The sequence below is a fragment of the Pipistrellus kuhlii genome, unplaced genomic scaffold (assembly GCF_014108245.1).
Source record: "Pipistrellus kuhlii isolate mPipKuh1 unplaced genomic scaffold, mPipKuh1.p scaffold_m20_p_3, whole genome shotgun sequence".
In the NCBI taxonomy this organism is placed as follows: Eukaryota; Metazoa; Chordata; class Mammalia; order Chiroptera; family Vespertilionidae; genus Pipistrellus; species Pipistrellus kuhlii.
Window position 1 is genome coordinate 13,754,213 of NW_023425529.1, and position 26,482 is coordinate 13,780,694.

General features: G+C 40.0%; 1 protein-coding gene across 2 annotated transcripts in view; it reads left to right on the plus strand.

The window, feature by feature from the left end:
* The first annotated feature begins 671 nt into the window (after positions 1-671).
* Positions 672-26,482, plus strand: part of CDK17 (cyclin dependent kinase 17) — a 73,286-nt gene continuing 47,475 nt past the window's right edge. For both annotated transcript variants that reach the window (XM_045587641.1, XM_036456092.2), the window contains exon 1: positions 672-799. The gene's annotated coding sequence lies outside the window, so the exon portion shown is untranslated. The remainder of the gene's footprint in view (positions 800-26,482) is intronic.

Below are 26,482 nucleotides of genomic sequence, written 5' to 3' on the forward strand. Positions count from 1 at the left end.
AAGGCAGGCGGCGGAGACCGAGGCCCCCCAGCTCGGGGGTTTCCCGGGGATACCCCGCCCTGCTCGCCAGGCCCCGCCCCCGGCCCGCCAGGCCCCGCCCCCGGCCCGCCAGGCCCCGCCCCCGCCCGCCGGCCCCGCCTCCGCCCGCCGCCGCCGGCAGGGGTCGCGCTGCCCCCGGAGAGCGGCTCAGGCGGGGGTGGGGAGAGCTCGGCGGCCGGTCGCTTTTCTCCGCCGCCGCTGGTTGGATCGTTTCAATAAGTCTTTCCCCCCCCACCCTCGCTTTCTCTCTCTCTTTCTCTCGCTCGCTCGTTCGCTCGCTCTCCTCCAGGACAGAGGCGGAGGCGTCCATCCGCAGCCGCCCCGTGAGAAAGCGACGCACACGCCGCCGCCGCCGAGCGAAGCAGCCGCCGCCGCCGCAGCCTCGGCTCCTCACCGTCCGGCCCCGGAGGAGCAGCCCGTGTCCGGCCACCGCCTCCGCCGCCCGCCCGCCCGCCTCGCTCCGCGGCCCCTCCGAGGGGATTCGTGGCCGCCCGCGCGGCTCGCGGCCCGGGAGCCATGTTGACCCGGGGACTTGGCAACGCGTGAGGGACCCGCGCGGCCCCTCCCGAGGTTCCGGACTCTCGGGCGGAGCGGCAGCGGCCGCGGCGGGGAGGCCTGCGCCCCGGAGGCGCCGCGCTCCGCCAGCTGCCGGCACCCGGACCTGCATCCGGTCCCCGCGGGCGGCGGCGGCGCCGCTCTCCGGGCGCCTCCTCACCTCGCCTCGCCTCGCCCCCCGCGGGACGCGGCCCCGCACTTGCTGGTGAGTTGGCGGCGGCGGCGCGGGCTTCCCCTGCCGCCCGCCGGCCCGGGGCGGAGGGGCGGGGGCCGGGGCCCGGGGAGCCCGGCGGGCGGGGCGCGGGGTCAGGCCCGGCCGGGAAGTTGCGGGAGGGGAGGCGCGGCCCGGGGGGAGGGAAGCTCGCGGGTGCCTGTCGCCTTTGGGGTGCAGCGAGGGCCTCGGGGCGTCGAGGCATTTCCGGGGGTGGGATGTCGGTCGGGCTCCTTTGCGAGAGGCGCCTCCGGCCGCCGCCGCCGCGTCGGTGTCCGGGGGCGGGGGGGAGGCTGGGTCCGAGGGCGGGGGGGGGGGGGGGGGAAGAGGCAGAAAGTGCCCCCGAGACACAAAGGTCCCCGGGGTGGAGTGGCGGGGCTCCGGCTCCTTGGAGACGCGGGGTGCGCGGAGGGGGGGGGGGGAGCGGGGAGCGGGGGCGGGGGCGCGGGTGGAAGGAGGGGGTGCAGCCCTGCGCGGGGGCGCGGGGCGCGGGCCGAGACAAAGATCAGGGCACCCTCCCACCCGTGGGTGCCACCCCTGAGTGTTGGTCCCGAGCAGAGGTGGAGGGAATGTGGGGAACCCCGGGAACCGAAGAGGAGAGGGAAATGGGGCTGCCAAGTATTGTCTCCATCGCAGTGGCTTTTCTCAAGCGTTTCCCGGCGCCTGATGCCTTTTGCTCCCTAACTCTTAGGCTGGATAGCTCCAGGTCGCCTCCTCGCTCATCACCCCATCGCCCCATCACCCCCTCGCGGGCTGCCACACTGACTGGCCCGTGGTTTTCCCCTCGGTCTCCCCCTGCTCTTCTCTCACCCACTGCTTCTGGGGTAAGCGGTATTTTGACTTCAGCTTGAGGAACAGTGTTTGCTAATGACAGGATGCCTGGGCTTGTTGTGACCCTGAACTGCCTTGAACTCTCTTCTCTTCTCTCCCTCCCACCCTTTCCTTTCTGGGATCTTAGAATGTCACATGGCCCTTAACAATTAGCTTTTCTTCTGGGGGGAAAAAAAAAATGGCAAAAGCGTTTGGCTGAAATCTGTGGCGCTCGTCTTTTTTTTTTTTTTTTTTTTTTTTTTTTTTTTTTTTTTTTTAATTGTGTGCTATGTCGTTGGTTATGGATTAGCAACCTCTTTAGTTAGCAAATTCGTTTCCTAAGATACAAAAGTGGCCAATTTTGTTTGGAGTTTTGGGCTATTTCTGGGGGTCAGCAGAGTGTATTCCCAGCAGCCAGACCTGTCACTTGCAGGGAATGCTTGAGTTAAAGACAATTCTTTCCTCAAACTTTGCTTGAAGGATTTCTTTTTAAGGGATGCTTGTGTAAGATGGTCAGAGTAACAGATCTGACTTACTGTGGGTTGGGTTTATTTGTTAAATGAATGGGATCTGAAGACCTTTGATGCCATGAGTAGAGGAAAATCCTCCCTTTAAAAGAGCTAGCAATAAGGTTCACCCAAATATTAAGGGGGAAAATTAGCTAGCGGTAATATCACTGGTTTTGTTCTTCTGAGACTAGTTGGCTTATGAAATGTTGGGATGTTGTTTTGTTAATGAAGACATTTTAGCCTTTGTAATTCTAACATTGTTTCACAAACAGCAGTTGGATCAAAAGGAAAAGCTGCAGCTATATTTAGGGAATACAGTATTCTTGTTTTTATGTTATGAGAGAATATTGGAATATAAAAAATGTTATTTTATCTGATTAAACCGTCTCGTGTGCGTGCTAGAAACACTAACAATTTAAATGCTGGGCTTCAAAGAAAATAGCTGTCTTTTTAGTTTATCTCTTTTAAGATTACTATGCAGATATATTATTGATTTTTTTATAGCACAAAAAAACACATTGACGTGTGAATGGAAAGAAAATAAAAGTAAAGCCTGTTTGATGTAGGGCATCAGTGTTGATACTGTGTAAGAACAGTCATATCGTGTTGCTTGCTACCATTAAAATGTTGACACTATAAAAATTGTGAAAGAATTTCAGTTTAGGAACCAATGTCTGAATTGTGGGACTCCCTAACCCCTTCCAATCACCACCGCTTAACACACTTGTGATGTTTTTTAAATTAACAGTTCATATCATTAATAATTGATGTCTTACATAACATTTGTTTATCGAGGATAGACTTTTCTCTTCATATTTACTAGTGTCTGATTAGATAATAGAAGTTTAATTATCACTCGTAGGTAATGTACCAAAAAGTTAACAAAGATTTATGGGTGGATAAAAAATATATACCTTTCTGTATTTTTCAGATTTTCACATTACCTTTACAATCAGAGAAAAAGTATCTGAATAATTAAAGTCTTGTTAATATCCCAATATGTTTATTATTAAAAGAAGCTTCCGTAAAATGTGTAATTTATTCTCATCCTTGGATTCAGGCCCAAAAAGTAACTTTTAGTGTTAGGTATTTGAAACAGTGTAGGCTGCCAGATGTACTCTGGTTACTAGTAGGAAACAAGAGAGATACCTAGTAAAGAGTGATGAAATTGGAAGAATTGATTCAATGTATGGTAAGTTTTGTACACCAGTTTTGTTCTAATAAGTCATTGGTTATACAAAAAAATAGATACATTAAATTTTATTTTGTAGCAGAATAGTTGTGTTGACTAAGCAGATTTTAATTATATATTTGTTGATATCTTTAGTTTTCTGATATTGATTCAATTAATGGTGGAAAGAGATGGCACATAAAATACCTTATGCTGTTAAGGCTTTTGTTTTTTTCTTAATTTTCAGCAATATTTACCTCTTATTGGTGAAATGAATGACTATAGAACTACAAATACTTTATTGTAGACAATGGAAGCTATAATGGCAACTGTAGGGAAGATAGTAGTGTCCCTATTGTTTAATAGTCCTGAATATTTATAAGGCACTACATTTTGAATCATTATTACTGTTGTTCTCTAGTCTTTAAACAATATATATATATATATACTTACTAATTTCAGAGGGGAAGGGAGAGGATAGAGAAATAGAAACATCAGTGAGAGAGAATCATTGATGGGCTGCTTCCTGCATGCCCTCTACTGGGAATCAAGCCCGCAACCCAGGCATGTGTCCTTGGCCAGAATCGAACCCGGACCCCTTCAGTCATCAGTCAGACGCTCTATCCACTTAGCCAAACCCACTAGTGCTGTTCTCTAGTTTTTATAAAAATTATAACATCATTCTCTTATATAGCTTATACTTCCACAGTGTATACTTCCTTAATGAATATATTGTTAAAAAAAAAAAGAGACACATGTTAAATCCCATTTATTAGATATTCTTTTAGAGTATTTTATCTACTTAAAAAATTGCCTTCTTGCATACATGTGAAGGAAGAATAATTTTATGTTCCCTGAATTTTAAAAGTGTAATTTTGCTTAAATTTTTACATGGGAAAGAATCATTTAAAATGCAGTTTATAAATTGATTCAGGAATTTTGCATTTTAAATGAAGATAAAAAAAATTAATTTATGGCATTTGAAAATGAGCTTTGAAATTAATAGTTCATATCATTATGTGTGAGGTAAAAACTGCATACAGTGGAAAACCTGATGTAGCTCACTAGCATTTAATCTGTAATGTGGGTAACTTCTTTGAACTGATAGGAAGAGGACCTATTAGAGTAGCTTTAAAAAATAATACTGAAATGTTTATAATATTAATATTAAGCCAAGAATCCTGTCATGAGTGAATTCTTTGTTACTATTTTTGCTCCCAGGCTTTTTAGTTGGTAATTGCTTTGATATCTGCAGAATATTGACCTGAAAAGAGGAATTTCCAATGGCCAGCAAAATGTATTGAATATATCTGATATATTATTATATATAATATATGTTACATAAATATATTATTATATATAATATTATATTATTATATATAATATTATATACCTTTCCTGGTCTGTTTTCACTCTGTTGGCCAAGTTGGAAAATCAGTACACATCTATCTATAAATCTAGTTGATGGAGTTAATATGCAAATTGGTGAGGACGCCCTCACATTGGTAATGACCGAACAGCAGGCTGTATGGGGCAACCAGGCTGGCAGGGGAGGAGACAGTGAGGGGCAACCAGACCGGTGATGGGGGTGGTCAGTTGGGGGTGATGAGGCCGGGGGGGGGGGGGCAGTTAGGAGCGATCAGTTAGGCAGGCAGGTGAGTGGTTAGGAGGCAGTGGTCCTGGATTGTCAGAGGGATGTCTGACTGCCTATTTAGGCCTGATCCACTGTATTGGATTGGAGAGGGTGCAGGCTGGGCTGAGGGGGAACCCCCCATCCACCATGCATGAATTTCATGCACTGGGCCTCTAGACCTGTATAATAAAAAGTCTAATATGCTAAGTGTGCAGTGCGGTCATTGGTGACTGGTTGACTGTTCAGCCAATCGAAAAATAATATGCTAATGGTGTGCTAAGGCTGCTCAACTGCTCGCTATGATGTATTATACACTGAGCACCAGGGGGCAGATGCTCCAATTATTAGGTTAGCTTGCTGCTGGGGTCCAGTCGATCGGGAGTGAGCGAAATGGGCCAGACACTCCCTGGATCCCCCCTACAGTTCTTCCCCGGCCCCGATTGTGCACTTGGTGGGGTCCCTCAGCCTGGCCTTCGCCCTCTTGCAATTCGGGACCCTCAGGGGATGTCTGAGAGCCAGTGTTGGCCCGATCCCACAGGCAGTTCCCCTAGGGAGGGTGCCAGACGCAGGGCTCATGGCTGACAAGAGCTGCTGCAGTGGTGCAAACTGATTGGGTGCAAGACTTTGGCAGGCACAGTGGGGCAGGATGAGCAGGAGAGCAGGTAGGAGATGCAGGTGATATTGGACTGTGGGTTTCAGCCAATCCCCACAGACCATCCAGAGGGACCCACCAGTGCACAAATTCATGCACCAGGCCTCTAGTTCATATAATGTTGTGTTCTACAGTAATACATACTACTAAATACTGTATTTAAAGTGGTTTACAGATCTGTGGCATATTCGGATGAGTGTAAATTATGGTGCTCTCCAAAGTCTCCTTTTAAAATTACGTTTTGGCCCAGCTGGTGTTGCTCAGTGTTTGAGTGTTGACCTATGAACCACGAGGTCATGGTTTAATTCCCAGTCAGGGCACATGCCCAGGTTTGTGAACTCTATCCCCAGTAGGGGGCATGCAGGAGGCAACCGATCAATGATTCTCTCTCATTATTGATGATTCTCTCTCTCCTCTCCCTTTCTCTCTGTAATGAAGAAAAATCTTTTGAAAAAAATGTTTTGATATAAGCTATGTGAAAGAAACAATCGTATTTAACACCTTTTGTTAGATACTATACCAAATGTTACTTTGTCAAACACAATAAGTCCATTCTGTAGGTCAAGCATGTCAGCATGTCAAAAGGCTAACACAGGCCAAATAAACAAGGTTTAAGTTTATGTGGGCTGCAAAAAAAAACCCAAAAGCTTCAATTTTCTTAGAAACATAGGTTTATTTTGATAGAGATGTTGAATACAAAGGGCTGAAATAAATCAGTAATCGTTAACATAAAACAATAAAACATTTTAACAAAAATTAATATTTTTTCTTGAACATTAACTTACCAGACACTGAATAACTGCACAAACTAATAAGTGTTACGTAAATAAACCTATTTTTCTTATTCTCCAAAAGTGAAATCTTTCCTGTTGCACACACCAAAACAAGTCAGTACAAGACTAATGACATGGCAATTGGCTGCTAAAATGTTCGCTGCTAGTATTAGTGGAGAGAAATGGTGTGCCCGTGCGTAAGATGCATAAGAGAAATAAATGCAATATGATTATAGCAATCAGTCAGCGAACATTGTAGTTGGTTATTAATAATTATGTATGACAATATTGTAAAAATTAAGTTACAAATTTTTTATTAAAACATTTCTTGTATACCATTATATTGGCTGCAAAAATATTCATTGTGGGCCACAAGTTTAACATACTTGCTGTAGGTATTATGCCTGTATTTTTTTTCTTTAAAAAAAATTTTTTTTTTTTTTATTACTACCAAGTACTCTAATTTATCGATAGTAGGAAACAAAATACATTCTTTTAAAGCTATATTTTGGGTCCTTCTTTCTCTATTGATGGTGCCTGTTTTTAAATGAGGAAACAGAGGCCTTAGTTAAACAATTGCCTCCAGGTTGAAGATTTCTGTTTGGGCGTTCAAGCCATGTTACATTGCCTCCAGGGGGATGTGATTGTTGAGTGCTGTAGAGAGATCTAAACGTGGTAAATTTAAAAGTTCATCAAAGTTATATTTTAAATTCCATTTTCTACTTTATAAAAACATTAAATCAGGCGTCCTCAAACTTTTTAAAGTGGGGGCCAGATCACGGTCCCTCAGAGAGCTGGAGGGCCGGACTATATGAACTACTAATTCCTACTGTAACACCTCGGCTGCGCTCACTGCCCAAAAAACCTGGCGGGCCGGATCAGACTCCTCTGCGGGCCGCATGTGGCCTGCGGGCCGTAGTTTGAAGACCCCTGCATTAAATTATACAAAATGTATAAGGGAGGATGTATTTATACCTCAAGTTGAATTAAAATTAAGATGCTAAAAACATAAAGTATTTGTAGATTTATTTTTACTCATGGATTTATCAGCTGAAGTTCTATGGGCAAAAATGAATATGAGTGCTGAAAAGCAAAAGAAAAATTATACTTGGTTTTGTGATACAAGTATGTTTATTTTTACTTATATGTTTACTTATTTGCTTTTTCATGTGTTACAATTAATTTGCATTATTTGAGCATATATCATAAAAACGAAGACAGCCCAGACGCATTCTGTGTAGCTTACTTCAGTATTGGGTGAAATTTTTGCCTTAAAGTAGATAAATTTTATGTTCACATGTAGATATGTATAATTGCCTATTGGTTTTAGTATTGCTTACGTAATTTTAATTCAAGTGTAAATTTTGATATAGTGTTTTTATTGACATATGGCTATATATCCCTGAAAAATGGAACTAAAACCAGATTGTACATTTTGGGGCATATTTTTTAATACTGAGAACCAACCCTTATGATATAAAAGTTGCAAATTAGTATTGTTCATATATATCTTATTTTTTGTCCACATTTAGACAACAGAAAATTTTATTGACCTGACAGTCCATTAAAGTGAAAAACAAAGATTTGCTTTCTTTTTGTTGTTGTCATAAAAGTTGATTTAAAAGATTTATCAACCTTTTAATAGAATTTTCTTGTTTTCATTTATTTGTTAGTGTAAGTACTTTCAAAAATACTCTAAATTTTATATGAATATTTGTAAAGAATGGGAAAAGGACCCTAGAATAATTTATTTTTTACTATATTTTAGGTTAGCTACTAACTCATTTGGTTCTTCTTAAATGATATATGTAATACTGCTATTCTTACAATTGGTGGTTAATATTTGTTGTTAGTTTGTGTTAATATCAAATGATATAAACAGCTTGGTAAATATTGATAATATTGGGACTCTTACTTAACACTCCAAATTTAGAGGCATTATCCTTTAAATTAACTAATAATATTTTAAGTATTATTTTAAAAATAGACTTTTAAAAGAATGTAATATAATCCCATATTTTAATATTTCAACTGATTTGTACTGCTACTTCTAGTGGGGAGAGAGCTTTTCATTGATTTTTTTTTAAGTAAATTGATTTTTGAAGTAAATTTTGGATTCCTTGAGTGTGTTTTGCTGTATTATTTTAAAGACACCCTTTATTTATGGCTTTACTTAATAAATTTGATTTTCCAATTTACTCAAGGGTGTAATCAGTAAGTACTTTTAAAGCATTTCTTGTGTCCACGGCATTGTGTTTAGTACCTATAAATGTTATAAAAATGTAATTAAATGTGGCAGTATTATAACATGACATAACAGCAGTATTGGATGCCTGAAATGTTCTGTTTTTGGCCCAACCCTTAGATTTTACATGTGTCTTGGACAGTTTCATCCGTATTTAGTGCTTTGTTTTTATCACCTGTATGTTGATGAGTTCCATATCTTAATTTCTATTTAATCAGACCTCTTTCTGAGTTCCTTTCTAACTATACTCCCAGAAATTGCCTCTCAGTACTCCCTTACCTGAGTTGAAGTTTTATTATGCCCTACCTCAGTGGTCGGCAAACTCAGTAGTCAACAGAGCCAAATATCAACAGTACAACGATTGAAATGTCTTTTGAGAGCCAAATTTTTTAAACTTGAACTTCTTCTAACGCCACTTCTTCAAAATAGACTCGCCGAGGCTGTGGTATTTTATGAAAGAGCCACACTCAAGGGGCCAAAGAGCCGCATGTGGCTAGCAAGCTGCAGTTTGCCAACCACAGGAGATTCATGGTCAGTAAACTTATTAGTCAACAGAGCCAAATATCAACAGTAAAACGATTGAAATTTCTTTTGAGAGCCGAAAACTGACTTCTGCACATGGGCCACAAAGTTTCTATCGCACTGTACATGCACGCCCGCACCTGATATTTTGTGGAAGAGCCACACTCAAGGAGCCAAAGAGCCACACTCAAGGGGCCAAAGAGCCACATGTGGCTTGCGAGCTGCAGTTTACCGACCACTGGTTTAGACAGTATTTGCTTTCCTTGTTTTATGAGTTTTGTTTGTGACTCAGGTTTCTGAAGTCAAAGTAGAATAACAGGTCATATAACTTGTCCATCAAAAGAAGAAATTGGTTTTGCATTTTATCTTGTTACAAAATTTGCTTGGATGTTTGCTACTTATTATCTTACATTTTTAGTATCTTGTATTTTTTTAGGTCAGTGGCCTTAACCTGAACTTCAGAAGCACTTTTGTTGATTAAAAAAAACAAACAAAACTAGACGTACACACCTGCCTGCGCATGTAAAATCTCAGGCTCTGTCCCTGTACAACTGAATTGGAATCTGTTGAGTTTGGGTTTTATAAATATTCTTGAGTTTTAGAAACACTTTGGAGGTTAGCAGTGTGAAGGAGAGGAACCAGTCACATATTAATTAAGTTTGAAGTTAAGGCAAATTGATTAGAACTTTCCACCATTCCATCTTATATATTTTTTTCTCTCTTTTAAAACTTTGAATTTTCTAGCTTTATTATGTTTTGGGGTTTTTTCTTAGGTTTATATATAAAGGCCAAATTGGGAAACCCTAAATCAAAGGTGGTTAGTAGTTCATCAGTAGATGGGGGAAGGTTTTTATATAGAAGACTAGAGACCTGGTTCACGAAATTCGTGCACAGGAGAGGGGGTCCCTCAGCCCTACCTGCACTCTCTCCAATTCAGGATTCCTCAGGGGATGTCCCACTGCCTCTTGCAATTTGGGACTGCTGGCTCCTAACTGCTCGCCTGCCTGCCTACCTGATTGCCCCTAACCCCTCTGCCTGCCTGATCTCCCCTAAACACCTCTGTCTCGCCCTGCACCTGGAACCCAGGATTCTTTCCAGCGGGTTGCAGGTACCCGGAACCTGGGCTTCCATCCCTCTGGCTGGCCACAGGCACCCGGGATCCGGGCTGGCTTTGCCTGGATCGCAGCCACAGGTGCCCGGGACCGTGGGATGGGCGGCTTGCCCCTCTCCCAGGCTGCACCCCCAACACTGGCACCTAGGACCATGGACATGTGGCTTATCCCTCTCCCAGGCTGCCAGTGCAGGCGCAGCCTCTGGTACCTGGGACCACAGGGCAAGCGATTGTCCCTCTTCTGGGCCACAGCCTGGGTGGTCCCCATTCCTCTCTCCCCAGTGTTGAGTGGCTGAGTCATGACAGAAGGAGAGGGTGATGACCACTTGCACGTTAGCTCTTTATTATATAGGATGTGGAAGCAAAATAAGGAAATTATTTGATTGGTATAGCTTAAGCAGTTGCCTAATTTGGGAAAGCATAGCTGACTGTGACTGGTTATTCTTTTTTTTTTTTTTCCCCCTCACACGAGGATATGTTTTTTATTGAATTTAGCCTTTCCAGTGTACCCTTTCTGGGGGGTTGAACTCCCAACATGGATATGTGTCCCGACTAGGAATAAAACCCGTAATCCTTTGTTGCATGGTAGGATACTCCATTCCAGGGCATGATTGCTTGTTAAGCTTCCCAGTATCTTACTGTTTTCTATTGCATGAACTCAATTTTAAGTTTTGGAAAATTATTTTTAAAATATAAGAATATATAATAATCTAAATTCCCTAGCAATGGTTATAATCTTTAAATATTACCCTTATTTTTGTTCATATATAAAGTTTAGGATCCTTGTTATACATTTAAAAAATAGCAAATCTCCAAAATTTAATAAAAGGTAAGGACTTCTGAAGAAAATGCTAAAACTATATTCTTTTATATTCCCTATTTATACAATCACATCTGCAAACAAAGAGTTTATTCCTCTCATAATTCTTTTTATATATTCCTGTTTTCAATTTGCTCATATTTTGTTTAGGATTTTTACATCTAAGTTCATGGAAGAGATTACTCGTACCTGATTTTGATCAAAGACTATGCTAACCTAGTGAAATTGAGTAGTGTTCCTTCTCCTATTCTTTGAAATTTCAATTGAAATTCTTGGTCTTTGAGAGTTTGATGAAGCTCATCAGAGGACTCTTCTGACCCATTTATTTAGTGGGAAGATTTCTATCAATTTAGTTTCTTCAGTGGTTATAGAGTATATAGGTTTTTACATCTTTTTTTATTTAGTATTGGGTGTATTTTTATAGATAAGCATTTCTTATGTGTAATCTTCCAATGTTTCTCTTTGCAAATATAAACAGGTGTATATTTTATTTTGGAGATTTTTTTTCATCCTATATAATGATCCTATACAATAAAAGGCTAAATATGCAAATCGACCAAATAGCAGAATGACCAGTCGCTATGATGAGCACTGCCCCCTGGTGGTCAGTGTGCTCCCACAGAGGTTGCGCCACTCAGCCAGAAGCCGGTCTCATAGCTGGTGAGTGAGGCAGCAGTGGCAGAAGCCTCTCCCGCCTCTGGCAGTGCTAAGGATGTCTGACTGCCCAAAGGGAGCAGGCCTAAGTCAAAAGTCAGACATCCCCCTGAGGGCTTCTGGACTGTGAGAGCACATAGGCCAAGCTGAGGAACCCTCCCCACCCCAAGTGCACGAATTTCGTGCACTGGGCCTCTAGTAAGTTATTTATTTAAAAATGATGATTGTAGAAAATTGCATTGGGTTATATTAAAAAATCAAAGTTTAAAAAAAACACAACTGGCCACAGGGCCTGCTTTTATTTTTCTAATCTTCATTGTTGCAAGTATTACGATGTCCCTTTTTTTCCCCTCAGTGACCCCCTCCACCTTGTCCCCATTCTACTCCCAGGCCTACACTGCACTATGGTCTGTGTCCATGGGTTATGTATATATGAAGATGAGTTCTTCAGTTTATCTTTTCCCACCCTTTCCCTCTCATCTTTAGGTAAAAACTAATGAAATGTTCTTTGTTTATTTTTTCCATTAGGTTGTTGGTTATTTTCTTCTTGTTTTCAGTTCTCTATAGGGAGACTAGCCCTTTATTTGTGAGAAACACACACACACACACACACACACACACACACACACAGTCTTCATAGTGTAGAATTTTTCTTTTCAATATGGTTGAATAATTTTTCTTTTATGTTTTTGGATTTTGAAATATAGTTAGAACTTCACAATTCCAAGATTATAAGGAGTTCATATTTTCTGCCAGTACTTGTGGTTTTCTTTTTACATTTAGATCGTAAAATTTGAATCCTTCCAGCCATTGAGGCATTTTGAATGCTTAATCTTTTCTATCAAATTACTCTTCTGTAAGCATGCCTGTGGCTTTTATAGGTGCTTTAAAGGAAAATAGATGCTTATGTATTTATTATTTGTGGATTAGAAGTCTTAAACTTTCTAGAAAACATATTTAGCATTTCAGTGTCTAAATTCCAAATTTTGACTTAAAAATAATTTTACAGTAATAAAAACTTATTTAAAGTTTTTCATTGTTAACTTATACTATGTTTAACAGTACTTTTTTTCTTCTACTGATTACTAATGTGTATTATTATATATTAATTCATTTCCCCCAATTCTGTTTCTCCTAAGACTCCTGCTTAGATTGGTAAACCCGTCTGTAATTTATCTCCCATCTTCCTTAGAACTCCTCACTAGTTTAATGATGTTAAGACTCATTAAGAAACTGGAACCAGTAATATCAGTGGATGCTGCCTAATGTAGAGTGAAGATTTCTTATAACCTTTTCTTATAACACTACTTGTGATGAAACGGGTAGTGCTGAGATGAGTTTTTGGAAACTATGTGGTTTGATGTGGAATGTTGGCTCCTGGTAAATACCACCAAAATTAACTGGTAAGTTTATTAGTTAGGGTAGTAAAGGAGAGTACCAGCTTTACACAGTTGTAGGATCAGTGGGATGAAGAGAGTGTGTGTGTGTGTGTGCGCGCGAGTGAGAGAGAGAGAGAGAGAGAGAGAATAGCAAAGTAGAAAGGGAGAGCAAAGTTGGGACATTTGTTGAGGATATGGCATCTTTTAAACAGGTATTTTACTGCAAGAACTTGATTAGAATTAGTAATGATCATGATATAGTGGTTTAGGATTGATAGACATAGCAAAGCAAGGGTTTCAAGGTGAGATTTTTCAAAGCATTGAAAAGTGAACAATCATTTACTGCTCTTTATTGAAAAGTTGAATAGTCAGATGTTCGTTTATATGGGGTTTGGGGAAATTTCCTGAAATGGACAATGAAGTTATTTACAACTCTTATCTGCCTTGGCAAGGATTTCCTGGAATAGTAAAGTCTTGTAGTTGAAGATAGTTGAACAGTGATGTTAATGTAGATGTAAACTCTGGGTGTAGATGGTTTCACTTCTCAGTGTTCATTTAGTACCAGTGTACTTGAAAATCCTATATAATAAAAGCATAGTATGCAAATTGTCCCCTTGACTGGGAATAGTCCAGGAGTTCAACCAGAGGCGGGGCCAGCTGGGGGAAGGAAGGAAGTACCTGGCCGGCAGCCACTAAGGACCCTACCAGTTCATGAATTTCATGTGCTGGGCCACTAGTCTAGCCTATATAATAAAAGTATAATATGCAAGTCAACCGGACGTCCAAACAGTGGAACAGTCATCCAAATGACCATCCGGGACCACACTATGACATCCACCAGCTCCAGGCCAGCTAAGGCGGGTGAGATGCAATTGGTTGGTGGCCTGGCCATTGCCTCATGATCTCCCTGCAGACGGAGGCTCAGGCCACCGACCTGAGGCCCAGCGGGCGGGCAGGGCCTCCCTTTGCAAGGGTAGCCTGGGTCCCGGGTGCCGAAGGGAAGCCGGTGCCAGCAGCCAGGGGAAGGAAGGCATACTCTTGCATGAATTTCTTATATCAGGCCTCTAATATATATATGTGTAAAAGCCCAGTGACTGGCACAGCAGAAAGACTCGTCTCTATGATGCTCACTGCTTCGGCCAACTGCCCCAATATGGGCCTGACCTGTCCCCCCAACTGCCCACGGCCCCTCCCCATGGCTAGCCCCGCCCCTGACTGGCTTCCCCACACTGTGGGCTCAGGTGTAGAGCATCTGCCCGCCTCTGGCCACTTGGTCTCCGTGGGGATGAGGCCACTCCAGCAGGTGAGCTGCGCCCACATCTACCGCTTCTACAAGCAGGACCTCTACCAGAAGTAACAGAAAATTGCCATATGCTCAATGCCTGAGTCTGAGCCGGCTGCCAGCAGTCAATCCTGTCATCTGCACAGTTTTGGCCTGATTTGGTTGGGGCATGTGCAGGAGGCAACCAGTTGATGTGTCTTTCTCACATCCATATTTTTCTCTGTGTCTCTTGCCTCCCCTTCTACTCTAAAAATCAATGAAAAATGTCCTCAGGTGAGGATTAACAACAACAAAAATATGCATACATACATGTACATAAATATATGAATATTGGGACGGGGCCCCACAGGTTCACAAATTTCATGCACTGGGCCTCTAGGGTATTCATAAAGTTTAATTCTTAGGCCCATCTACAAAGATAGTACATTCTCTTGATGTGAGGAGTTTGACATTTAAATTATTTCCTCCTAAGAATGAGGCTTAACTTTGACAATTAAGGAGTTCAAGGTAATCAAATAAGCCCTTGGATGTGAGTCTGCAACTTAGAAAAGAGAAAGAAAAGGATCAGAAATAGAAAATTGGGAGTTATTGTTTAGATTGAATCCATGTACCTGGATAAGTTTGCCTAAGAAGGAAGCATAGAGTGAGAAGAAAAATACTTGGGCCTTAAGAGTTCTATCTAGTACTTAACAGTTATGCTAGTGTTTCTGTCTTTTTGTCTATTTCTGTGTCTGTTCTGTTTCTCCCCTCATTTCTCCCTTCGTGTGTGTGTGTGTGTGTGTGTGTGTGTGTGTGTGTGATTAAACCAGTAAAGGAGTGGCCAGAGAGGTTGGAAGAAAATGGGGAATATGTGTGATCCCTTGAGATGTGGCTAAAAGGTAATAGTGAGGTGAGAATACAAAGGCCTTATATGCCTACGTGGAGAAAGACCTGTTGACTTTAATGATGAATTTTTTCTCAACAGTTCTTTGCATGTACAAAATATAGTCTATTTATAGAACTATTCAGTCTCTTATGACATTCTTCACATAAGAATTTCCTAGTAGAAAATTCTGCTTACTGGGTAGCTATTTGAAATCAAGAATATTTCTTAGGAAAAATTTTACCAACTTATTCCCACATCACTCCATAAAGGTTATTTAATTTCTAATTTTCACTGTGATCGAGGAAAGGAGATCAATGACATGTAGCCTGTAATTTTACATTATACAGTATATTTGCTGTTTATAATATGGGACTGTACAGGCTAGACACAATATATGCATTCTAGATTTCCCATCCTTTTGAGTTACTGTTTGTTATGTCCCTACTTCAAAGAAGAAATTAAGGATGGCTCTCTCAGTGTCATACTTCTCACTCCCTGGATTGCCTATATGAATCAGAATTTGAATCTAATCTCAATTTCTGCTACACCAAGTGGACTTCTCCATGCTGTAAATCCTTTATCAACCAGTTCTAAAGTTGTATATAATTAACATTTCACCATAGGTGTTAATTAAATGTAGGAATATGTTATCTCTCAGCTTTTGAGGATCAAGATTGAGCATGTAGTAAGTAGTAATGAAGCAAAGAGAGGATCCAGGTCCATATACTCAATTTTTTATTAAATAGAGTCTATTTAATTCTATCTAAGAGAGACATTGAGGTCACTGAACAGCATCTTGATGTCAGAATTCTGGTTAATTCAGGTATTATTCTTTTCAAATATTTTTATCCTCATAGGGAAACCTTTCTTTGAACTTCTAAAAAAAATCTTGTCATTTGTAATGTGTGTGCATTTACCCTTTTTTCTTTATTTTCTGTTCATCTAATTTAGTGCTTCAGTTTTCCTATTTCTAATATCCTAAGGTTTCTTAAATAAGTAAAATTAGTAGAATAGAAAGTACTAGAAGAAAAAATGAAAATTTTTGAGGAAAAAAAAAGTATGGCTATGGTTCAAATTTTGTTAATCTTTTGATTGAAATCTTATCCTGTAAATCTTACAGAAGTAAATTAAGTGAATTTGTTAATGGGCTCATTGTTATGCTCCTTCCCTTTTAGACTGGTATGTGAGCAGTTTTTAATTTTCCATTTAGCAAATAATGTAATAACTCCTCCAAAGTCACAAGAAGGCTTTCCTGAAGGTGATAATAGTTTTTAAATTTTGAAGTCAACTTTTAAGTGAGTCAGCCCTAGGAAGAACCTTTTTGTGAAGATATTTCCAATACCTTCAAAACGAACTGATGACTTTTTTTAAGTAATTTTTTTTTCTTAAACAGCCTTTCCCTTTTCCAAATAAAAACTTTACCAGAATGTTGATTAGTGCTGGCATTTTTAGCATATCGCCAAAGTCTTTCCCTGTTGCCAAGGAAAGTTGTCCACTATCCAGTAAAATTTGTTTTTGATGAAGTGTCAGCTTTTTTTTTTTTTAATGTGATAAACTATTATTGTGTCATCAGTTACAGAATGACAAAATTGCATACTCAGTTGTCCAATTCAGATGCCTATTGGAGTGACAGGCTAGAAGGTTGCCTACATACTTTATTTAAACATGAAGAGCAAATTTATATTTACCTTGTGCCAGATAAGTTAAGAACATTCTCAAAGAAAACGTGCCTGAATATTTAGAAAGTAGGAGACTTTGTAAGATTTGTATTTTGAAAACATATAAAGGACAATGCATAATCCTTTATTTGGTGTACTTGAAAATGTGTCATGTGATATAGGATTAAATTATTTTGAAGGGAGATCAAGTTTCATTCTTATAGTAATTATAAGAATGTGACCTTCTAACTATCTAAATGTATATTTTTACATAATTCTTTGTTCAAGTGAGAATTTCTTTAAATTTCTCATTGTTGGAGGTAATTAAAAGAGTGAATGATTTGCTGATCCACAGAATATCTTTACATTAGTGGAGTCATCACATGTTACATGTGAAGTATGATGTTTTCAGTTTTGTAGACTGACATTCCTGTTCAATTCATTTTGAAGTGATGTGGTATTATAGAGTGTTTTAATGTAGGGATACAGTATAGTGTTAATTTAGAAATTTACAATGAGAAATAATTTGGCTTAATATCAAATATTTTTGGATGTAAAAAAAATGGAAGTCTTTGGCCTTTTATTTCACTGAGGATATCAAAAAGATAGTAATGGTAGTGAAATATGTACACAGAAGATAAATACATAGTAGGGTTCCAGGAAAGGTTTAATTGTAGTAATATGGTTAGAATAAAAAATTTATTCTGTCTCTTTTTAATTTTCAGATAAAAAATTAAATATGTGCTAAAAATATATATAAGGTGTTTTCTCCTTGGTAAAATAACATATTTGTGGAAGCAGTTGGAACCACAAACGGGGTGTCTATGTGGACTCCTTGAGAAGCATTTTAATGTTCCAGATAATTTATGAACATTCTCTGTGATTAAGTGACAGGTCCCTATTTCCCTCAATATGTGAGTAAAGTTGATCAGAGTAAAATACATTGCAGAATTCAGTAATAATGAATTTATGCCCATTTTTTACTGTATCTTACCAATGAGTTTTGTAGAGCCTTGTTGAGTACCATTAGGTTTTCTTTCCTATTGATTGTTTGCATCCCTACTAAATTTTCAGCTTGCTATTATAAAATCAGTTATGTAAGTGAATATGTACTTAAGTTGCTAGGAGCTCACTATAAACCTTGCCCAAAGCATAAAAACAAGCTTATTTTCTAGCATCAGATCAAATCCTGTAATAAATATTTATTCTTAATCCTATACTAGAGGCCTGGTGCATGAAATTCATGCATGGGAGTGGTGTCCCCCTCAGCCTAGCCTGCACCGTCTTCAATCAGGGACCTTTTGGGGGATGTCCAACTGCCAGGATCGGGCCTAAACCAGCAGTTGGGCATTACTGTCACAATCTGGGACCACTGGCTCTTGCTTGCCAGCCTGGTCGCCCCCAATTACCCCCCTGCCAGCCTGCCCCCCTCTGCTTGGCTGGTTGCCACCAACTGCCCCACCCCCTGCCATCCTGGTTGTCCCTCACTGCACCCCCCTCACCCCCCAGCCTGGTTGCCCCACACAGCCTGCTGCTCAGTCGTTTGGTTGTCCCTCACTAACCCCCCTGCCAGCTTTGTTGCCCCACATAGTAGCCTGCTTTTTGGTTGTTACTGTGAGAGTGTCCCTACCAATTTGCATATTACCCTTTTATTAGTATCCTATCTAATAAAGAGGGAATATGTGAATTGCTTGTCACATCATCACAAAGATGGTAGTGCCCATAAGTCACAAGATGGTGGCGCACAGTCCCCTTAGCCCCGCTGGAGTCCCACAGTCCTTTTAGCCCAGCCAGGGGGTCGGGGGGTGGCAGGTGCACAGGGCAGCTGGACCAGCCCTCAGTCCCCAGTCGTCCAGGGCCGGTTAAAGATGTAGACAAACCTCAGATGTCTGCTGCCCAGCTGATGCCCAAGGCACAGGCAAGCCTTGGATGGCAGCTGCCCTGGGCTGCCCGAGGTTCAGGTAACCAGGGCCAGCCAAGACTTGCGCTGCCAGCAGTGGCAGCAGCAGAGGTATAATGGGGGTGTTGCCTTCCCCTGATTGCCAGGTCGCCTCCCGCCCCTGAGAGCTCCTGGACTGTGAGAAGGGGCAGACTAGGCTAAGGGACTTGACTCCTCCAGTGCATGAGTTTTCATGCACTGGGCCTCTAGTAGGTAATAGAACCCTAATATGTAAATCGACTGAATGGTGGAATGACTGGTCGCTATGATGCACACTGACCACCAGGGGGCAGATGCTCAACGCAGGAGCTGCCCCCTGATGGTCACTGTGCTCCCATAGAGGGCGTGCCACTAAGCCAGAAGCTGGGCTCACAACTGGCAAGCACAGTGGCAGTGGTAGTGGCAGGAGCCTCTCCTGCCTCTGTGGCACCGCTAAGGACTCCTCGGAGGATGTCCCAACTGCCCGCCAAGCCAGAGGGCAGACATCCCCCGAGGGGTCCTGGACTGCAAGAGGGCACAGGTTGAGTTGATAGGAACCACCCTTCCAGTGCACAAATGTCATGCACCAGGTCTCTAGTTTATATATAAAACAATCATCAAATCTTAGCTGATACCACATATTTTAAATGGTATTTGTTGTAAGAATTAAATAAGACCTTTTCATAATAGAACTTAATCTTTTTTTTTTTTTTTTTTTAGGGAAATCACATTCACAGAGGTGGGCTGATGGGAAGATTATACAATAAAATTTTTGTTTAATTATAATAGTTTGTTTTTCCCTTTTCTTTTTACTGCTTAACTTTTCTCCAGTTTATGAATATTAGTTAAAATTGCATAGAAATTTTATTACAGTTCAACAGCACTTCCTGTAGAAGGGAAATTCAAATTATCTGCCTCTACCACAATTATAAAATGTTTCAAGTTTGGTTCAAAGTATTTTGAAGACAGAGGGTTGCATGCTTGCAGAGACTTCTTTATATAGCATTTAAGAAGGCAAGTAAGAGTATAGTAGCGGCTCCAATTATTTTGTGGCCTTCATTCTCTCTGGAAGATTAGAAATTGATAGCCATGACATGTTTAATACCAACTGGTGGCTTGTAGGTTTTTCTTTAGATTGATCTTTACAACAAATTATTGTATGCTAGTTTTACTTATTATTGGAATTACATAATATATTAGAATATTACTAAGCCAATAAAAGATCAGTGCATAAGGAGAATTATTTCTACGAAAGTTTTGGGAAGACTCACTAAAAAGTCTTGTGGACTTAGATGTAAGGAAGACAACCAAAAGCCTGGAAAGGTTATACAAATATAGAAGATTTTGGCATTTAGTGCTTTACAGGTGTTTTCAAGTTTTACCTTTATTTTGTAAGAGATGCATGAGAAATTGTAGAGTATATTGGCACCTGGTTTATCTAAGGAACTCTTATGATGACCTTTTTGTCTCACAGCAAACAATTGGTAAGCACATTTGAATGTTTTAAGTTAAAGTGCTTAAGCTACATAGGTGTAATCTTTTTTCCTTTTTGTGATTTTCCTGAATTACCGACTTCGTTAGTGGACTGGTCCTACGCAGTTGATTCATCAATTTTTAAAGGTTAGTAGTAGGACTGAAGCACTTTTTCAGACTTTAACATAGATTTTGTAGTAAAATTAGAATAATACTGTGATTCCATAGTTAGTACCACTTGCAGCAATGACCATAAAATTTTGTATTGTAGCCATATCCTTTAAGAAGGCTTTATAGTTACCTAGGTTTTTGGGATCCTCTTATGATCCTTTTTAATATTGTTTGTCCCCTTTCTTTTGAAAACACTTGGTTTCTTTTAAATTTCCTTTTCCAAGGAATCAGCTGATTTTTCTAAGGCAGACTTTTGAGTCAATATAATAGTTTCATATACAGGAGTCAAAACATTTCATTTTCTAGTAAATAGTAGATTAAAACGTGGAATACTTCAATTTGGAAAATTGAAAAGATATTTTTTTATTTATGTTTATTTTAATTATTATTTTAGGGACCTGAAAATACCTTTTCAAGAATTTGTGGCAAAGGGATTGGCCTGCACTCGAATCTTTGGAGGCACAGTGCCCAGAGAGGGCCCCAAAGCTTTTTCCTGGCTGCCTACTCTGGAGCAGCTGACTAACCAGCTGCAGAGCACATTGATCTGGTTGTAATTGCTTTCATCCTGGAGCAGAGCAAGTTAACACAGTTTAAATCAAGAGCCACATTAGAAGATCCTGGCCTGAGGATAACCTCTCATTTCCTACCTTTGAAAGGGGGAACAATTTCAGGCACTTCCTAACTTCTAATGTTGGCAGTAAAATGTTGGCACCACTTGTTACCAATGATTGGACCTCAGTTCAGCCACCTCAGTACTTGAGTTCTGGCTAGGAAAGAATTCAGAGCCAACCCTCAAACTATAAGAGAAAGTTTATTTAGAAAGTTACAAAGGTAGTAGAAGTCAACGGTGGAAGAAGTGAGCTCAGGGAACAAATTACAGAGGCAAAAGAAAGGCCCTTGGATCTGGGGGGAGAGAGGCAAGGAAAAGGACCTAGGGTGAGAAGAGGGGTGTGAGGAAAGGCATCTGGGTCCTTCTCCTCGATGGTTTTTATCTGGGAGGATCCCAGTAGAATATTCATCAGCTTTCCAAGTATGTCCTTTCAAGATTGAGGTCTCTGTCATGCCAGAGGTCTTTACTAGTAGTCAGTGCGGTTGGTCCTAATGTCAGCCATGGCCTCACTTGTCTTGTTTTGCTGCTTTCCTGGGCTTAGAGCTGAGACTCACTGAGGCCTAGATATATTTGATGCATGTCAGGACCTCATTGTCCTGGGGGCTTAATGCTTAGGAGCTATTCTCTCCCTTCCTCCCCTTGGTCCTTCCCTCTTTAAGAGGGTCTAACCTGCCAGGGGAGGGGAGGAAAGGTCAGTTGAGGGTCCAAACCACATGACCAATAACTCAAATCTTCTTATATGTTCTTATCTCTCCTGTGGTAGGTAACATCTTTAACTTTGTATTTCAGTCTTTTGCATTTTATAAATGTTTTATATGTTTGCCTAAAAAATATATTATTTTTTGTTTATAAAAAGAATATACTAATGTTGTCTTCTGGACTTGCGTTTTTGGTTAAATATCATGTTACTAACATCCTTGTTACATATGTTTGTAATTTATTCATTTTTACCATTGTATAATCTTCTATTCTGCATAATTTATTTTCTGCCTGTGGACATTTGAATTGTTTCCAGAATTTATGCCATTATAAACATGTTGCTATGAGCATTTTGTTCATCTGGGTGAACGTGTCAAAAGTTTCTCTTGAATCTGTACCCAGAATAAGAATTGCAGGATCATACAATATGTTAATGCTTAATTTAACTCTACAAGATATTGCCTAATTAATTTCCACCATTGTTATGATAATACTAGAGGCCCAGTGCACAGAATTCGTGTATTGGGGGAGGTCTTCTCAGCCCAGCTTGCACCCTCTCTAATCCGGACCTCTCAGGCGATGTCCGACTGCCTCTTGCAATCTGAGACTGCTGGCTCCCAACCACTTGCCTGCTTGCCTGCCTGATCATCCCTAACCATTTATGCCTGCCTACCTAATAGCCCCTAACCACCTCTGCCTGTCTGCCTGTTTACCCTTAACTGCTCTCCTGCTGGCCTGATTGCCCCTAACCACCTCTGCCTGGCCCCACACCTGGGACCCAGGATTCCCTCCTCTGGCTGGTCGCAGGCACCAAGGACCCAGGCCAGCTTTGCCCAGGCTGGCCACAGCCACAGGGGACCATGGGTGGGCAGTTTCACCCGGGACCATGGGACAGGCGTCTTGTTCCTCTCCTGGGCCATAGGCATAGGTGCTGTTGCCTGGGATTGTGAGGTGGGTGGCTTGTCCCTCTCCTAGGCCTGGTTCCCATTCCTCTCCCACAAGCTCATTTGTGCCTGGCTGGTCCCCATTCCTCTCTTGCAAGCTTATTTGTTCCTGGCTGGTCCCCATTCCTCTCCAGTGTTGAGTGTCTGAGCTTTTTGTTATGTAGTGATGATGTGAGGGTGTGATGACCATTTGCATATTAGCTCTTTATTATATAGGATTGTTCATTTATGTTATTTTTCTTTTAACTGGGATTGGCAGAGGTTTGTCTGTTTTATAATCCTTTGAAAGAACCAGGCTTGTTAATTATGAGGCTTCTTGTAGTGATTAGGTAAATTACTGTGGTTTAAACTAAAGGCTTAAGCATAGAAATAGAAGAGGATAGGATTAAGAAATGTTAGGGATGCCCAGGCTGGTTTGGCTTATGAATAGAGTGTCAGCCCGAGGACTGAAGGATCCCAGGTTCGATTCTGGCCAAGGGTTGCAGGCTCAATCCCCTGCCCCCCAGTAGGGGGGTGTACAGGAGGCAGCCAATCGATGATTCTCTGTCATCATTGATGTTTCTATCTCTGTCGCTCTCTCTTCCTCTCAGAAGTCAATAAACATATTTTTAAACAAAGAAAAGAAATGTTACGGATATGAAGGCTTCATGATCTGATTTGATAATTCAATTGGATAGGGCAGTTGAGAGAGAGAGTGGGAAAAGTATAGAATGACTTCTGGGTTTCTGGCCTGTATATGAATCAGGGTATAAGGGTACGCTTTTTCTGACCTTGCAGTTGAAAAATGCCCACGTCAGTTTTGTTTTTCTTTTCATTAGTTTATATGCCATTATTTTCTAATTTTAAAAATAAGCATTATTGCCCAATGGAAGTTGGTGGAATACTGTTTGTTTTTTTCCATACTAATGCTAGGAAAACATTTCATATAAACTTTACCTTCCTCAAGTAGAATTTGAAGCTATTATTCCAATATTATCTTTAGTTCACTCCTAACCAAATAAAATAAGCTGAATTGCTCTAGAAAGAAGACAGGTCAGGTATTATACAAATCTGTAAACTCCCAGCACTTTCTTTATTGTTTAAAATACTAGTTTTCAAGGGACTAAGTTATTTGAAGCCAAGAGTAATCAGTCTACTATTACCTTCCTGTAGTTGTACTTTGAGAAATAATAGTACTTTATGCAAACTCAGGAGCTCTCATCACTTAATTGAGGTACAGAATGATAATTTAGATTTTGTTTTGTTTTTGAATTTCAATGGAGGAATTTAAATTTTTTTTAGAATAGTAATGTTTCACTAGTCACCAGAGATGAAGATTCTCAAGTATTAGAGATAATTGGCAGAACAAGTGTTTTAGAAACAGTTTGTTGTAATTCTCCAAGCTTTACAATTTGAAATGTTTTTAAAAACCAGAGAATTTTGTAAAATAAGTTTTGCTGTAGTGAATAATTGTTAAAAGAGAATTCATTCCTTTACAAAGATAAAAATTAATGAAGTGTTACATTTTTCTGATACCAATTTCTTTCTAAAACTTCGCTGCTTTTTCAGAGGACCTTTTGCTTTTTGTATATAACCATTTGTTTGTTAAGCTGAAGCATTACCTCAAGTGATTATAATTGCTCTCTTGGTTCTGCTCTGAGTGAGACCATTATTATCAAAAGCATCAGATGACATTTCTAATAGATGACTTTTTGAATTCACTGAAACTAAACAGCTGTTTCAAACAAATGCCCTTTCAGTGGGGATTTGTCATCTATAAATCAATTCATGATCATTCGTGATAAAAATCTCTACATTTTGAGTGATTTTGAAATCAGATTTTAATTATATCTTTAATTTTAATGTATAGCCCAATAGACAATGTGCAGAAATAATACCTTTAAAGAAAGTAGTTAAAATAACTTACAGTGTAAAAATATCTTCTAACAACCAGAAAGCTTGGGGGGGATATTTATACCAATGAATGTATTGAAATATAACATTAATAAGTCTGTTAGAGGCTCCTCGGTTACTTGTTTAGGTTTTGTCTAAATTGTTATTGAATCCCAGGGACAATGTGTATGTAGGCTTTTTCATTTCATGTATCTGTAGGGATTACAACCTTATTAAAATCAGCCAATCAAAATAAGTTTTATGTAAGTTATCACATTAGTGAAATAGTTTTCAGGTAAAGAGCAATTTGAATATTCTCTTTGTTGAATGAATTGTTTGGCTTTGAAACAATCAAAACAACATTTATGTACTAACCTGGAGTTATACTCATCTACAGTACTACAGCTTCATCATTCTGGAAAATATATAACGCTTCCCCAAGTTGGTTGTGGGCAGAATTTATATTTCATTTATCTTTCTACCTTCAATACCGCCTATATTGTTTGGGACTTGATATAACCCTCTATGTGAATGTTTGTTGAATGAATAAATGCAAAACATAAAGGGGAAAACTTAAGCAGAGCTGTCTGATGAGACAATTAATAGATTGGCTGTAGATAGGGAGAAAGATCTTATGTTATAAAAGATGACTAATCTCTATTCCTTCCTTTCCATTCATTCAACTATTGAATGCCAGGTTTTGTACTAAATGCTAGATTGTATTAAATACAACAATGAACAAAACATTAAGTCTCTGCTCTCAAGGAGATTAAATTCTAGTGGAGGGAATCAATAATAAACCAATTTTTAGGATGTCAAGCAATAAGGATATGGAGGAAATTAAAACAGATAAGGGAGATAGAGTGTAATCTGTGTGTATATTACGTACAGGGTGGCCAGGGAAATAATACTTGAGTAGAATCTAAAAAGAAGACCAGTTAGAATTCAAGCTTATCAAACTCGATGTGGGCTGTGAGTTTGACATGCTTGATTAGGTCTAAATTTACAGTTTAGATAAAGTATGGCTTGGATCAGAATTTTAGCAGTTCACTTGATAAGATGTGGTAATACTCTAGATATAATTTGAAGGAGGAACCTACAGGTTTTGGTGATGCATTGATGGTAGAGTATGAAGAAAGAGAAGACAACCACACTGGATGATAGGCTTTTACTGGAATAGTGAAGATTGCAAAAGGAGCAATGTTTGGAGGAGTAGAGGTACATGTGCTATTCCCCACCCCACCCCTCTTGATATCTGTCCCTGATGCTAGACTAATTTTCTGTAGTTAGAAGAAGAAAGAGTTGTTTACTAACTGTCTGGAAATTTGGTATTATGGGGGGAAAAACTGAATTGAGATTCCCTAAGATAGAATTTTAAGTCTTTTCACTTTCAGAAGCTTTGTCAAATCACTTCATTTTTTTGAGATTCTTCAAACTATTTCCTTAACCATAAAATGAGTTGGTTAGCCCAGATTTGACTCTGACATCCTTTCATTTGTCCCAATTTGTTTCTCGATCCATTTATTTTTTGGAACTGCTTTGATGACTTCTCCTTTACCCACTTATTTATTATAGACATTCTCATGTTTCTCACCTTCTCTCTTATTACACTTATTTTTCCTTTTTTCAATCAGTTTTAAAAATATAGCTCTCAATCCACTTTTTTCTGATTTTCAGACTCATTTAAATTTGTTCCAGTAATTTCAATCCTGAATTTATCCTCCTACCCCAAACTTCCTCTTCTTCCTGTGCTCAGCAAATAGTTAATTTTGATAATATGATTATATGCCTATTATTAAAGCTGACCACTAACCTTATTGAATTATAATGTTTAGTTGCTAAGTGGGTTATTTAGAATTAAATTTTGGAATCTAGCCTACCTATCAGATCTTAGTGTGATTAATAT